Source organism: Triturus cristatus, chromosome 7 (genome assembly GCF_964204655.1).
Source record: "Triturus cristatus chromosome 7, aTriCri1.1, whole genome shotgun sequence".
In the NCBI taxonomy this organism is placed as follows: Eukaryota; Metazoa; Chordata; class Amphibia; order Caudata; family Salamandridae; genus Triturus; species Triturus cristatus.
In genome coordinates this window covers 392,126,019-392,142,956 of record NC_140590.1, presented here as the reverse complement: position 1 = coordinate 392,142,956, position 16,938 = coordinate 392,126,019, and the positions used below count along the sequence as shown (strand labels likewise).

At 47.9% G+C, this 16,938-nt stretch overlaps 1 protein-coding gene across 1 annotated transcript in view; it reads right to left on the bottom strand.

Annotated features, from left to right (window-relative positions):
- LOC146809765 (serine/threonine-protein kinase SBK2-like) overlaps positions 1–16,938 on the bottom strand; it is a 190,754-nt gene that overhangs the window by 135,242 nt on the left and 38,574 nt on the right. The gene's annotated exons all lie outside the window — the stretch shown is intronic.

The following is a 16,938-nucleotide window of genomic DNA, read 5'->3' as shown; positions in this document are numbered from 1 at the left end:
TGATCTAATGAGGAACTAGAGTGCTACCATTCAGAATTTATGGCAAATGTGTCGCATCTGAATGCCTTCTTGGTGGAACCAAAGTAAACAAGCATTGAAAATGCAATAGGTCTCGCCCTCGTTTAAGTTAAAGCAATTCTGTTTGTAATTAGGTGGCTTTTTAGCTTTGCATTTATTAGTGTTTTTCAAAATTTCATGTAAATAACATGCATATCTGTATATGTATGCATGCATTTATATTTGTATTTATATAGATATGCAGATTATATATATGTTTATATATGTATGTATATACATATATCTACACATACATATATATAAATGCATATATGTGCATATGTGTGCGTGTAGAGAGAGGTAGAGAGAGGTAGAGAGGTAGAGATGTAGAGGTAGAGAGGTAGAGGTAGAGAGGTAGAGGTAGAGAGGTAGTGGTAGAGAGGTAGAGAGTAGTAGAGAGAGAGGGAGAGAAAGGTAGAGAGGTAGAGAGTAGAGGATGAGTAATAGAGAGTAGAGAGTAGAGAGAGACTAGTAGAGAGAGTAGTAGAGAGTAGTAGAGAGAGTAGCAGAGAGTGAGTGGGAGAGAGTAGTAGTGAGTAGTAGAGAGTGAGTAGTAGAGAGTAGTAGCGAGTGAGAAGTAGAGAGTAGTAGAGAGTAGTAGAGAGTGAGTAGTAGAGGGAGTAGTAGAGAGTAGTAGAGAGTGAGTAGTGGAGACTGAGTAGCAGAGAGAGAGAGTAGTAGAGAATGAGTAGTAGAGAATGAGTAGTAGAGTGAGTAGTAGAGAGTAGTAGAGAGTGAGTAGTAGAGAGTAGTAGAGAGTGAGTAGTAGAGAGTAGTAGAGAGAGAGTAGTAAAGAGTGAGTAGTAGAGAGTGAGTAGTAGAGAGAAAGTAGTAGAGAGTAGTAGAGAGAGTAGTAGAGAGAGTAGTACAGAGTGAGTAGTAGAGAGTAGTACAAAGTGAGTAGTAGAGAGTGATTAGTAGAGAGTAGTGGAGAAGTAGAGAGTGAGTAGGAGAGAGTAGTAGAGAGTGAGTAGTAGAGTGAGTAGTAGGGAGTAGTAGAGAGTGAGTAGTAGAGTGAGTAGTAGAGTGAGTAGTAGAGTGAGTAGTAGAGAGCAAGTAGTAGAGAGTGTGTAGTAGAGAGAGAGTAGTAGAGAGTAGTAGAAGGTGAGTAGTAGAGAGTGAGTAGTAGAGAGAGTAGTAGAGAGTAGTAGAGTAGTAGAGAGTGAGTAGTAGAGAGTGAGTAGTAGAGAGTGAGTAGTAGAGAGTAGTAGAAAATGAGTAGCAGAGAGAGTAGTAGAGAGTAGTAGAGTGAGTAGTAGAGAGTGAGTAGTAGAGAGAGAGAGTAGTAGAGAGTGAGTGGTAGAGAGTAGTAGAGTGAGTAGTTGAGAGTGAGTAGTAGAGAGTAGTAGAGAGTAGTAGAGAGTGGTAGAGAGTGGTAGAGAGTGAGTAGTAGAGAGTGAGTAGTAGAGAGAGTAGTAGAGAGGGAGTAGTAGAGAGAGAGAGTAGTAGAGAGAGAGAGTAGTAGAGAGAGAGTAGTAGAGAGTAGTAGAGAGTGAGTAGTAGAGTAGTAGAGAGTGAGTGGTAGAGAGTAGTAGAGAGTAGTAGAGAGTGAGTAGTAGAGAGTGAGTAGTAGAGAGTAGTAGAGTAGTAGAGAGTAGTTGAAAGTGAGTAGTAGAGAGTGAGTAGTAGAAAGTAGTAGCGAGTGAGTAGTAGAGAGTGAGTAGTTTAATTTAAAAGGAACACAATGAGGAGGTTCATTTTGCCATAGAAATTATGATTAGTGAGGAAAAAAGAAAAATTAGGGCACATTTTTAGTGACTTATCAAATCCTCTTCTATTTCATTTAAAAATTCTGACATGCAGACTGAAACATGCACTTTCAATACCAGCAGCAGACTTCCCTGGTGAGCAGTAGCTTTACTACAGTGATCTAATGAGCAACTAGAGTGCTACCATTCAGAATTTATGGAAAATGTGGGACACATCTGAATGCCTTCTTGATGGAATCAAAGTAAACAAGCATTGAAAATGCAATAGGTCTCGCCCTCGTTTAAGTTAAAGCAATTCTTTTTGTAATTAGGTGGCTTTTTAGCTTTGCTTGTATTAGAGTTTTTCAAACTTTCATGTACATACCATGCATATGTATGCATATATGTATATGTTTGCATGAATTTATATTTATATAGATATGCAGATTATATTTATATGTTTATATATTCACTGAAAAAACCATAGGTTTCACACACGTTATAGTTACGAATTAGCATTTAAAAAACCTTGCAAATTCACTTAAAAAACCATAGGTTTCACACATGTTATAGTTAGCTGGACATTTCACTCGTAAAAAACCAATGAAATTCCCCCGTTATAGTTAGTGCAGGCAACTATAACTCACGCGACCGCAATCCTCTGCTGATGACGTCAGATATTACATCACTGTATTTAGACACTTATTTACCCATGTCTTCTTCCATTAATCTTTAGCTATACATATATTACAAATATTTATTTTTCATAAAGACACATATGTCATCAGTGATGTAATATCTGACGTCATCAGCAGAGGATTGCGGTCGCGTGAGTTATAGTTGCCTGCACTAACTATAACGGGGGAATTTCATTGGTTTTTTACGAGTGAAATGTCCAGCTAACTATAACATGTGTGAAACCTATGGTTTTTTAAGTGAATATATAAATATATATATATATATATATGGCACACATTTGAAAGTCTACATTTACATAACATTACTTATTGCAGGACCTCCCCCTTGAACACCCCTTCCCTCCTCCCACTCTATCTCCCCTCTGCTCGAGGCAAGCAGCTGACCTCGTCCTGCACTGCCTGAAGTGAAAAGATAAATTACATAAGCTATTTCGGTCTTTAGAGGCATCGGTCATTCCTTTCATTTCTCCTTCTGAAGATGAGTTGACATTTATCCCAAAACCAGGACATGTATTTAAAATTAAGAAAAACTTCAGGATGCCGGGACAGTCCCCTGAAAACTGGGACTGTCCTGGGAAATCCGGGATGTCTGGTCACCCTACACATGGTGCGTTGGGATCAGCCCCTGCCCACAGTGGCCACCTCCAAATGCTGGGCGCTGCAGGGGTTGGGATCATGGGCTGTGGGTGCATGGCTTGGCCGTGGGCCAGGCCCTGTGCTCAACCTTCTCTGTGCTTGCAGAAATATAAATCTTTTTTGATCACATGTTGGATTGGGAACAGGCCCTCAAGCCAACCCTCAGTCTGTGAGTAGTTGGCTGCACATAAAAACTGATCACAGGGCGTGGTCAAAGGCTAGGCTACGTGTCCAAGCCCCCGTGCACACACCTCAATTCAGTGCAGTTGCTGGACACAGCATAAGCATAAATAACAAAAAAAGAACACATTGGCTGTAAAATCTTTGTTAAAGATAAGTTGAGGTTTCACTTACTCATAATTCATTAATAAATGTTCATAAATACCACCGGTAATTCTCCTAAAAATATAGTTCAAGAAACTTCGTTATGAATCAAAATTGAAAAATAAAACACTGAAATTCAAAGGTTGTGATAATCTATGCTGACCATAACCCACTCTCTCATCGGGGACTGCTCGTGACTGCACATGACTTCACTGATCTCAAATGACAATATTGATTACATTAATGGAGCAGAATGTCAAAAACATGTTTTCACATGTGATAGAAGTTGGGAGTGGCGTGAGAGAAAAAGAATCTCTCAATCTGTGCCTTCAAAAAATGTTTATTGAGTATGTGTTGAATGTCATCCTAAAACCACGTATTCATGTCATGAGTGTCCACAGAGATCCTTTTGTGTATATATCTACGAGGCTTCATTGGTGCATATTCTGGATAGCCATAACATTTCTATTCGGATTTTCACTAGAGTTTCTGTAAAAATGTATTGCCATCTGATGCGATTCGCTGCTGGGTAATATGGAATGTTATTATAAAAGAGCATTTAATATGATTTTATTTGTTTAAGGATGCCTTTCTTGTAAGTAGGTTAGTTCATGCATTGAAAATATTCGAATATAGCTAGCAAGTTGGTGGTTATGGGTACTTCTAGTGGTTGCGATCACCTTATGCCTGACATTCTACTCAGAAAAAAACCATGGGGCATATCACCAATGAGGCGATAAAAAATTATCACCGCTTTTGCGTCTGTTTTCGTCCGAAAAGCGGCCATAATTTTAACGCCCTATTAGCAAGGACACGCTAACGCGTGAATCCATGCTTCTTCGGCCTTTCCCTTAACGCCCAGCTTTGCATCTCTACTGAGATGCAAAGTGGGCATTCCTCCCTAGAATAATGGAAGAAATGTCGCTAAGCGACATTTCTCCTATTATCAAGCCTCACGCTAAGAAGCATAGCGGCAAGAAAAGTAGCGATAACCTCCGTTATCGCTACTTTCCTTACGCCTGCTTTGAAACTGACTTAGCCATGATATCCTATGGAAGGTGGATATCATGGCTAAGTATGCCTTGCCCTATCAAACCCCGTGAGATTATCGCTGTATTTCCAGCGATAATCGGAAAGTTGGCAGCGTGCGCTCTGAATTTGATCTCCACGATAAAATTCAGAGCTGGCCAGCGATAATTATCCTCGCGCTAAGAGCGCTGAGTGATAATTATCACCTGGCCTTGATAATATGCCCCTAGGTTCCCACTTCTAAACTACACTCACTGCTGCTGAAGATGCCACCCTGCAGGCCCTCCCTGCCTCGGATGCACTTGCGGATTTATGTAGCTTGTTCGAATCAGGATCTTTCTTTGTTGCTGTCGATGTCATCTGTTGCACTCCAAGGTTAGGCATAACTCCACAGGCAGCTGTGCACAGAAGCTGAGCACAGCCAGTGGAGATCTGAGTTTGGGATCTGCAGCTCACAGCTCACCATCGGTGTTTGTTTTAACACAAACTTTGACACCCTCTTCTAAAGCTTGTCAGAATTACCAGATTTCTGTTTTATTCACCGCCTCTGATAGCTATTCTATCCAATTAAACCGAAGAGAGGAATTAATCAGAGAGCTCTTGAGTGTGGCTATTTTGGTGCAGGACTCTTTGCCACACTATTTATTTTTTGCAGCTGGGGCTCTTCATCTGTGAGTGTGGAAAAATATAATTTCCCGGTCTTCCAGGGTATTTATTTTGTGACATTCCTTCTCTTCTGCTGTGAAATGGACTCAGGGCTCTTAGATATTTGAAACAGAGAGTTCAAAGCTGTATCGAATCAAATTGGCTCTGAAAAAGAGAGGTCCGCGGTCATGACATGAGTTTTGATTGATTCCCAAAGTTGAAACAACCTGTTTCTGGAAGTTAGCCATGGCTCACTTTGTCGCTTGGTAAATGCAGCAAGGCATCTATGTAGAGCAGATAGTAAAGCAATAACACTGTTAAGATAACAACCTACATATTTAATCCAAATATGTTAAAATAAAAAAGTGTTAAAAAAATTAGATCAGTGGCACATTCGAAGGAAAATACAAAAACATTCTCAAAAAGCTGGAGTTAAATTGCAAAGTCACAGGAGTTTTTTATAGGGTGAACATTGTTGACAATCATTCAATAAGAGCAGTTTGGAACCACTCGGAGGGTCTAAATGGCATGAGTGCTGTCACATCACAGCAACCGTGCTGGAAGGCAGTAGACACAGGCGTGGGATCTCCAGCTTGAAGAACTGAAGCTGTTGGTAGATGCCCAAAGACATGCAGGAAATGAAGACTAAAGATGGTTTAATGTATATGGAATCTCTGAAGCAGCTGGACAGCATTGGAGCTTCGGTGATGAATTTCTGAATGGTGGGTTGAACTACTGAAGCTGCTGGTGAGGGCACTGCATGTTTGGATGCCTGTGGCTTGAAGGCAAGGGGCTTCCGGTAACCCTACTTGGCAGTCTCGAACCGCATGCAAACAACTCGCGCAAGCCACAAGGCGTCTTGGACGCGTGGAGGCGGCCGGCTCTTCCTAAGAGAGGGTTCAGCAGCAGAGAACTGATGTTTCCTGGGACATGTGCTAAAGAGAGTTGTTCTAGGCAGGGGAGGGGTCTGGACCCTTCTCAGGAAACTGGCTGGCAGAAAGGAAAGCTAGGATATTGCCGTCTTCAGCTCTAAACTCGTCACTCATATCAGTGGCTGTAAGATGGATTTCTAAAGTGTAAATCTAGTTAACTGTTTGCGCCGATTCCTGAAGCAACCCTGCATTTCCCATCCCTACTGTGATGACAGGGCAGTGTGCTCGATGTTTTCGGACGGCGCCTAGCCTCCTGCACTGTGAAATCAAGATCGCAGGATCCTGCCATGGTCCGGCAGAGCCCAATCCTACCTTCTACTTGTATCCAGGTTCCTCCCACTGTTGCTGCCTCAGCTAAAAAGGAACCCCACTGCCCCGCTAGCACGTGGCCCAGACCTCTCACAGGACAGATGCCCCATGAAGGCTTCTTCAGCCTGCTTTCTGGGAGGGGAACATGCCACCGGTCCTATTCAGAAGCAGGCGAGTAAGCAAGTGATACCTTGACAACCCCTGTGCAACCCATCTCTCTTGCTTTTTATGTGTGTTTTGTGTTTGAGCCTATTGTACTCAGATTCTTAGGAATGCAAGGTTTCTCCATTAGTTATGAAGCCCATTGTACCTGAGCAGAATAACACGCAACCAAGTAATTAGTAGGTAGGTGTGAGTCACTGTAGATTGCAACCAGGGAGGGGTATATCAGTTGAATGAACAGTGGCTGCAAGATATATCTTGCACGTGCATTGTTTTGTGCATTATACAGTATGAAGTATAAAATACTACACAATTGTAATTTCTCAAACTTGCTAGAAGCATAAATAATAAATGGAATTAAGCGTCACTAAATATAATTCATGCCATGTTACCTGTAGGCTGTGAATTGGTTTCTTGTCACATTTACTATTTAAAGTTACTGATAAATGGTAATATGACATTTCCCTAGCAGGGAAATTCAGGAGCATGTCCTTTGGAAATATTTTCAGTCCAAAAACGCATTCGATTGTTTTATGCGTAGCTGGGATTCTATACGGTCAATGTTTAGGACCATTTGTGCTCTTACGAGGCAAGGTGGATGCTGGAGGCTCAAGGTGGCCACAGATACATCCATTCTTCTGGACATGATGTCCTGTGGGGAGGCTCTTCAGATGGACGCGTTCCAAACTATTTACTGAATGGGTCAAATAAACGTGCACTGAATTTTGATTGCTCAATGTGGTTATCAGCTGCCTTATTATATTTTAAGTAGATGGTGTGTTGTCAAATTGAAATACGGGCTATGTAATTGAAGGTATGTTTTTTCTGTGAGTAATTAATATATAAAACATAGAGAACCCTTGGGCGGGGATCCAGCTAGCACCTAAATATCCTGGGGCATATTTACAAGTCCATTGTGCCATATTTGCATTTGTGTCACTTTTCCCATGTTAAAAGTGACGCAAAAGTGCCGGAAGGGGCTTGTAAATCTGCCCCCCCATTTCTTACATCCTGTCTGTTTTACTGAGCAATGGGTTTACTTCACTTGTTATGTTCTCAGCTTCTCAAACTATGTACAGTTGCAGGCCTTTGGTCAAAGCTTGGCACTTTTACTCAATTGACGGTAACTGCCTTTCGCATGTTGCAACATGGATTACATAGTCTGCTCTAATTTCTTCCTTTTTTGGTGTACACGCACTTAGTATCCCACTGGCTTGACTGGTGCTGAGTATCTGCTCATGTTTTAGTCCTTATTACAGTTATAAATTGGGCTTCTATATAGTACATGCACTTACTCATCGCACACTACCAGGCAGTGTGTCCCATACCAAGACAACCACACCTCAGTGGTCATCACCTACATTATAAGTTTAGTTTAGTTTATTTATTTTATTTGTTTTGGTACTCTACTGAGGACCACAAATTTTATACGATAAAATTCAGTTACATATACCTTTAGAATTTCATATTAATACAAAGCTAAAAAAGGTTTTAAAAATTTATAAAAGTTATAACAAACTAATTGATTCGGAGGAAATTTGCATACTGTGATCCTACATTATAAAAACATTTCACACATAGGAAAGTTCAAAACAAAAACAACACCAATCCAACCACACACCCTACATTGCACAGCTTGCTGTGGGTAAGGCTTCAGCACCCTACGCAGGCGTAATATAATAAGTACTATACAAATGCTACAATACAGTATGAAAAAGAAACTTTAAACTTATCATCTTTTCCAACACCAGTCTCAGCAAGCACGTACCACCAGGGCACGGTTATCATAAGTGCATAAGGTGCGGAGGCATGGGGGCTGTCAGCACCTCAATTGCAGCTTTCTTTTACTACCCCACCATGCACCAGAATGTTCATTTCCCTTGCCACGCCACACCATACCCTTATTAACAAAGTCACTTCTATGATCCTTATAAATACTCTAATTTATCTTTTACCTTTAAACAACAGAGGTCCCCCTGAAATCAGAAGCCTGGTTGTGCGACATGTCCCCACCAGAAGTCTAAGATCATCCCTAGAACGCTTTCTCAGAACGACAAGATTTAAGAGAGCAAGATGGAGTGGCAGATCCTTCTCACATCTGGTACTTAAGCTTTGGAATGCCTTGCCTCACGAATTAAGACTACTAGTAGTGGAATCCAGATTTAGGAAAAAGTTAAAGACATGGCTATTTCCTCAGTAACTTTAAAAAACATAGTTCTCCGCCATAGCCCGATCACCCAGCGCTAGGAAGCCCTCGGGCAGCCATGCGCTCTATAAAACCTTCAACTCAATTCCTATAAAGTATACACCCTAACAGCTATTTCAGCCTATCATTCTTACACGCTGGGTTTGCTTTTAATCCCCATTAATCCACATTATAACTTCTCCTATAAGGCAATTATTCTATAAATGTTTGCCACTTAAATGTTCATCCTGTACATTAAGATCCTGATTGTCCTACAAGGGATAACACTCTCAAGGTACAATAAAATATATGTCTTCCATTGGTTAATGCTACCACCACTCTTTCCTTCTCAGTTGCTAGGTTTGTATCAGTCAATTCTTCATCTTCCAATTTCTCTGGTACGTATCATCCATCCCATATTTTACACATTGACCTTCCTTGTCAAGTCATCTACCCAGTCTTAATTTAGGGACCTACATAATTTCTGAAACTTAGTGTCACCCTGAAACTAGGCTGATTAACATTACCAGGTTTTAGTGCAGAATATAGGGATCTCCACTTTGAGTAATAGCAAGGAGGACTACAGAGAAGGTTTCAAAAACATATAACCCTAGAGCACCTCTTTGGAGATCAGTCTTTGAGACACAGGTCCTGCTGGCTTCAACTGCTCATGCCAAATTGACACTCCAACTTTCATATACACACACCTGCATGCACATACATATGCACTTATTTTCTGTTAAGATCCCAACTTAGCATCCATTACTATTATTCAGTTCTTGGACACTGTAAATACGGCTATTGGGTTGGAAAAGTCCTCTCCATGGTATGAGGCAGGTACTCCTGCCCTGAATGCCCAACTGTACAGTTGTCTGGATCCCTAATTCTGATATTTTGTCATAGGCGAACACGGATCATGCTTGTGAGTCATGATATAGACTGTGTCACTAATTGCAGTCTTGTTGGACCGAGAGAGGCACACATAGCGCTGCCCTCATATTGGTGGAAGGCTGCCACCTTCACTATGAGTTAAGCAGCACAGGCGCGGTGGTGGCAGCATGAAGTGATTAGTAGATCAGGACCTTTTATCCCTTTGTCAATGTAGTGAGGCCAACAGACTCACTCCACTTTTAAATGTGCAGCTGCTGTGTGTTTAACTCATCTCTGGCCTACATCAGGTAGATGTGAAAGGGCATGCGTAATGCCCCGATTACTTACCGGTAATCTTCATTACTCCGAGTTAGTCTTCCTCGCCACATGACTAACGAAGTGAGCTTCAGCTCCACCACAGAACCCTCCAAAGCAAAAGTTAGCCTCCCATGCCTCCCATCCCTTCCCAATATGGCCGACCCTTACCCCTATGACACTATAAGGGAAGGGCCGGCCCAACCCCAAAGCCTGAAACTACCAAGCAAAACATGAAGCCGATAGCCAGACAGGGAGGGAGGGACGGGAACTCATGTGGCGAGGAAGACTAACTCGGAGTAATGAAGATTACCGGTAAGTAATCGGGGCATTACCTCCTCGTTAGTCATCCTCGCCACATGACTAACGAAGTGAGCACATACCCAAGCCAAACGGCTTCATGGTACACACAAAACACCACCAATGCGATAAAAGGTTAACAAAACAACTTTAATACAACGTGTAATGAAAACCACACCATAAAAACAGTCCAAGAAGGACAAATCAAGGGGCGGAAGAACCCGCAGACAGGACCGCCCCCGCAAAATCCCCAGGAACCGAGCCCCCCAGGACCACCCGGTAATGCTCCATGAACATGTGGGGAGAGGACCACGTGGCCGCCCGACCAATCTCTTCGGTGGACACACCCCTGAACGAGGCCCAAGACACCGAGACACCCCGTGTGGAACGCCCCTGGATAGACCCCGGGAGGCCAGACCCCTGGGCCCCGTAAGCCAGCACGATAGCCTGCTTCAGCCAGCGACTGAGAGTGGAAACAGAAGGCTTGTGCCCCGACCGAACCGGGCCAAAGGTCACAAACAAGCTATCACACTGACACACGGAGGCGGTGCGCTCCAAGTAGATCTCCACCGCCCGCCGGACATCCAACAATGACAGGGGAACGCCCACCGAGGGGGAGAAGGAAGGCAAGGAAACCTCACGCGAGCGGTTCGCCAAGGAAGGAATTTTAGGCAGAAACCTGGGATCATGTCGCAGGACCAGCCGGTCCGGCAGGATCCTCAAGAAGGGGGGAGAACGAAGAAAGGACCCCAGTTTGCCCATGCGGCCGGCCGAGACAATGGCGACCAAAAAAACCACCTTGAAGGTAAGGAATTTCGGGTCCACCGACAGCAGAGGCTCAAACGGAGGACCTTGCAGAGCCCGCAGGACTAAGGGAAGGCAGCCCACTGAGCCCTAAGAGTGGAGGTAGCCAACCCCAGGGAAAAACCCTCCGCCAAGAAATCCAGAACCCTCATGGGATCCACCGACACCGGATCAGAACCCAGCAACCCGCACCAACGGGAGAAAGAGGACCAGTGCCGGGAATAGGACAACAAGGTTGAAGACCGCCTGGACCCCTGCAAGAAAGCCACCACCCCCGGGGAGCACCCCTGGGCCAACAAGGTCACCCTCTCAACAGCCAAGCCTGCAGATGAAGCCGGCGCAACACCTCCCCGGGCAGAGGAGTGCCCCGCAAGGGGAACGGGTGGTCCGGGATCGGCCAGCAAGCCCGAACCGCCAGCTCGCGCAGGAGAGGATACCAGGAGCGGCGCACCCAACCGGGAACCACCAAGAGCACCAGAGCATGGTCCGAACGGATCTTGCAAAGGACCCGAGGAATCAAAGGGAACGGAGGGAAGGCATAAAGAAGACCCCGAGGCCACGGGAAGGACAGAGCATCCACCCTCCACACCCCCGGACATGGATGGAGAGCGCAGAAGCAGGGCAGGAGGGCATTCCCCGACTCCGCGAACAAGTCCACCCGAGGAAGACCAAACAGGCCCACCAGGAGGCGAAAGACCGACGGCGACAGGGAGAGGGCACTCAAGGGAGTGAAGACCCGACTGAGGTGGTCCGCCACCACATTCTCCAACCCCGGGAGATAGACCGCCCTGATCGACAAGACCGCACACTCCGCCCAGGACAACAGTTCCCGGGACAGCAACCACAGGGAGCGCGCCCGGCAACCCCCCTGGTGGTTGATGTAACACCGAACCACCTGGTTGTCGGTCCGCACCAAAACATGATGACCCCGGAGGGAGGGAGCAAAGTCCCGGCAAGCCAGCCGGACTGCCATCAACTCGCGGTAGTTGGAGGAGCAGCATGACAGCAGAGGACCCCACTGACCCTGAACCGACCGGGACCCCAAGGTCGCCCCCCAGCCCAGGAGGCTGGCATCGGTCGTGACAATCCGGGACGGGGAGGCCAGAAAGGGAAGACCCTCCGACAGATGGGACGCCACAAGCCACCAGCCCAGGTCGGACCGGATCAGGGGAGACACCGGAACCAAAGCCTCGTAGTCCTCGGAGCGAGGGTCCCAATGAGAAAGGAGGTGATTCACCAAGGGGTACAGGTGAAGGCGAGCCCAGGGGAGTACATTGATGGTAGCAGACATCAACCCCTGGACCTGCAACCACAGACTCACAGGAGCACAATCCCTCCCCAGCAGAGTCCCCAGATCCCGCCACAAGACATCGCGGCGAGCCAGTGGCAAGAACACCTTGCCCTGAAGCATGTCCAAACGGCCCCCAATGAAGACCAAGTCCTGGGCAGGTTCGAGGCGGGATTTCCGGAGATTGATCAGGAAGCCGTGTGAAGACAGGACCTCGCAGACCCTCCGGACGTGAAGCCTCCCCTTCGAAAAAGAAGAAGCAGAGATTAGCCAGTCATCCAAGTAGGGAAAGACCCTGATCCCCTCCTGGTGTAGGATGCCCACCAAGGGCGCCAGGACCTTGGTGAAAACCCTCGGGGCAGAAGACAACCCAAAAGGAAGTACCTGGAATTGGAAGTGGCGAGAACCCACACAGAACCTGAGGAAGGGCTGCGAAGACAGGTGGACCGGCACATGGAGGTAGGCATCCAGAAGATCCAGGGACGCCACCACCTCCCCCTGGACCAGCAGCGGCAGAATCTCCTGCAGAGAAAGCATTTTGAACTTAGTGTGCGGAATGAAAGAATTCACCTGCTTCAAGTCCAAAACCGGCCGAAAATCCCCAGACACCTTTCTTACCAGGAACAGAATGGAGTAAACGCCGAGGCCCCGCTGAGACGGTGGAACAGGCCGGATGGCCCCCTTCACGAGCAGGTCCTGGATGCCAGCGAGCAATGCCGCCCTCTTGACCGGCGAAGAAGGCAGAGGGGTAGCGCGGAAGGCGCCCGGAGGAGGGGAACTGAAGGAGATGGTGAGACCCTCCCTCACGACCCGAACAACCCAAAGGTCCGAGACAGAGGACTCCCAAGCCGGAAGGAAGAGGCGAAGACGGCCGCCCACTGGAGGGCCACCCGGCGGGGCCAGGAGATAGTCAGGACTTGGGAGTGGAGGTGGAAGCAGCAGGCTGAGACCGGGACTTGGAGAAGAAAGGGGCGCCCCGGCCGCGACCCCGACCATGAAAGGCCGCACCCCCCCGTGGTGTGGAAGAAGTGGAGAACGCCCTCTTGGGACCCGGAAAGCGGGCCCTGGAAGAACGAAGAGGAGCCAGCAGTTTCCTGTCCTCAGCCGACTTTTTTACCAACTCCTCCAGCGGAGCCCCGAAGAGCTTCGGGCCGGAGAAGGGAATCCTCATCAATAAGGCCTTTTGGGCAGCCTCCACCTTCCAATTGCGCAACCAAATCTGCCGCCTGGCCTGAATGGCAGTGCCTCCAGCCGCAGCAGAAGCCCCCAAGGTGTCAAAGAAAATGTCCGACAGGAGCCGGGTTTGCTGCTCCATAAGCGCCAGGGTAGGAACCACATCCGCCCCCTGATCAAGCAACTCCGCCAAGGACTGGAAATCCTTCAACAAGGACTGGACTGTGTAGGACAAGTAGGCAGAGGCGCGAATGGAGAAATTGGCCGCCGAGTAAGCCCGTTTGGCCGCAGCCTCCACCCGCCTGTCAACAGGGTCCGAGGGTGAGGCGTCCTCGGAAATGATGGAACCCTGCGAGGCCAGCCCCGCCAACAGAGAGTCAACCTTGACGGAAGAAGGGAAATCCTTGGCAAAGTCCTGGATGGAATAGCGTTTCGCCAGGTATCGCGGGAAGGCCTGCTTGTCGATTTCCAACCACTCCCCCTCCAACACCTTTTTGACGGAGGAATGAAGAGGCAGCGATTCCGGCTCCTTACGCTGATATTGCAAGAAGAAGTCTTCAGACAGGTCCGAAGCCGTAGGATCAGCGAAAGCCATGTTCTGTTTGATATGAAGCAGGACCTCCCGCAACTCCTGACCCTGCACATAGCGCCCCCGTAGATCCTCCTCCTCTCCCTCAGCGTCAGAGACCAAGGAAGGATCCAGGCGTGGACGTTTTGGGGAGGAGGGTCCTGGCAATGAGCGCTGCGCAAAGGCAGCAGAAACAGCGGACTGAATCATGTCCTGAATGGACTGCAGGGTTATTGCCCCCGAAGGAGCCTGGGAGGACAGGACATCCCCAACAGGGACATCCTCACCATCCATCCTGGAGGAAGCGCAAAATTCCCAGCACAAACCAGCAAAGTAAACACACGAACCAGGCACAGTGAGGCACGAAAGGGAAATGAAAACCCCAGCTGTTTTAAAAAGAACAGGGAAGGCGGGAGAAAACTCGCAACGAAGCCCCACCCCCTGGTAGCGAGCCGGCCCACAGCCGTGAGTACCAAACAGCGCTCAGTAACGCCGCCAACCCCGGAGGGCACCCAATCCGGAAGGGAACAACCGGACGCAGGGATACAAGCGTCACACCATGGCTGCACCGGCATTAGCAGAAACGCCGCGCCGGAGCTGAACCGGCTGTTCCAAACCCCGCAGAGCCGCCGCCCCCCCCAACGCCCGAGGGAAGGAGGGGAGACGATCACACGGCTCGGGGCAGGGACCTGTAAAACGAAGGACGAGGCGGAAACGAAGAGCACCCCTTCGTACAGGTGAGAGCCAAGGCGCAGAGCAGCCGCCCGCCGAGCATGAATAAAGGCAGGCGGCGAAGGGAATGACAAAGCAATCAAGGCCATACACAAGGGAACCGATAGTTCGTATCCCACGCATTCCCCCCCCTCACCCTGAACACCCACGGCTCGCTAAAGCAGAGCCTGACCGGTACAAGAAAGCAGCAACCGCCAAACACACCGGGGGCAACAGGCAGGGGGAATAAACAAAGTCCAAGCCCCTAGGGTCCGCTATAGCAGGACCTCCAACCATGGACCCACGCACCTGCTACAGCAGGCACCACTCACCTGAAGCGCTCCGGAGAGAGTGCAGAACAAAAAAAACAGGCTTTGGGGTTGGGCCGGCCCTTCCCTTATAGTGTCATAGGGGTAAGGGTCGGCCATATTGGGAAGGGATGGGAGGCATGGGAGGCTAACTTTTGCTTTGGAGGGTTCTGTGGTGGAGCTGAAGCTCACTTCGTTAGTCATGTGGCGAGGATGACTAACGAGGAGGTAATGGAAACATGTGCTGAGTGCATGGGTGCTCACAAGAAGTAAACTACACAAGGGGTGATGTGTGGTACAGTGCGTGCAGTAAAAATGTGTGTATGCTGGCAGTGTGCTTTTTTAAAATAACGCACTCTGGTATATTACAGAAAGGCTGCAATGCGGAACAGTGTGTACAGACCGAATGTGTTTGCTGCATGCAGTTATGCTTGTGGTGCAGGGCCGGACTGGCCATTGCTGGCACTAGGCGTTTTCCCGGTGGGCCGCCATGTCGGGTCCAGTTTTGGCCCCTAGGGAGCCATTTTTGTTACCGAGGGCTGGCAATATTGGCCCCCTGTAACCAAATCAGCCAAAACCGGGCGTAGCATACAGCTCCCTCCCCACGGGGCCGGCCGAGCAGTTTGCCAGGGCCAGTTTAGTTTCCCAGTCCGGCCCTGTTGTGGTGGTATGATGCATGAAGATAGAAGTGCTGTGCAGTAAATGTGCTGTGGATGTATACTGAATGCTACTGTGTCTGTACTGGTTCATTACATGGAGGATCTTGGGTTCCATTTTAGGAAGCATGAGGAGTAGAGGAATTCCCCAGATAATGTGTTCATTTTTGCATTCCTCTAAGCCTGGAGGGATATGCACTGGAGGATGGGAGAGCCAGGATCTGTCTGTGCATTTCAGAGGGCTCTTTGATTCAATGATAGATTACAAGGAAGGGCCCTAGAGACCTCTCAGGAGGAGAGAGATGGGGCTGAAAACGGAATCATAAAGTGTAGGGTTGGGAGCCCAGGATTAACCTTTTGATGCATATATCACTGTGGCTTACATCCAGGTGTGATTGTTGGTCACTCCCACAAATCTTGTTATGGGTTAATTAGCTTAAGAGTCCTGCCTGTTATTACTGACATCTTACAGACAGAAGAAATGGGTAAGATGTCTATTTCAACGACTCAGACAGTGAATTACATTTTATGTCATGAAAAGGACTAAGTAGAGGAGTTTGAGCCCCTAAACTTTGTCATCTTCTGAGCAGCCAGATGGGATACATGAAGAGGAGAAGTTCAGCAAGACTCCTGCCTATGACCAGGACTAGGGGCCAAGCCTGGTAGTCTTCCTATTGGATGAGGGGATCTCACCCAGGAAAACCAATACCACCTGCCCCGGAGCTTGGAGCACCAGCACCTGCCTGCTTGCCAAGACCAGTGTGCTCTGTGAGGAAGAGGAGAAAGTGTTGGAAAGAGCAAGGACCGGGGGGAGCCTTATGGTGAGTACCCCATGTGTGAGGTGTGAGGAATCAGTTCTTGCACCGATTCGACTGTAGCCCATCTGCTGCATTGATTTGATGACTCTCATGTGCCAGCAGTGGCTGCTGTGGACTGAGGCGAGGAGTGAGGGTTGTGTGGAGGGTGCCACACTGGCATGACCTCAGGGGGGTGAGCCAGTGTGCCAAAAAAGGGGCCACTTTCAACATCAATGCCAGGTCAGTGCAACTGGACTTTTGAGTGCCATGGCAGCAACCTTGTATGCCAGGAGGGGCTGCCGGAGACACTGAGGGCAAGAGTTTGGACCACCCCCAAGACAGAGAAACTGCTCCTGTGACTACAGCAGGTCCAGGCTTCATACTGCAAACCACACTGAAGGAAGCCCTAGGATCAAAGGACATTGCCAGAGTAAGGATAGCAACCCCCACCCCCACGATGGGAAGTGTGCCCTTCTGCATGAT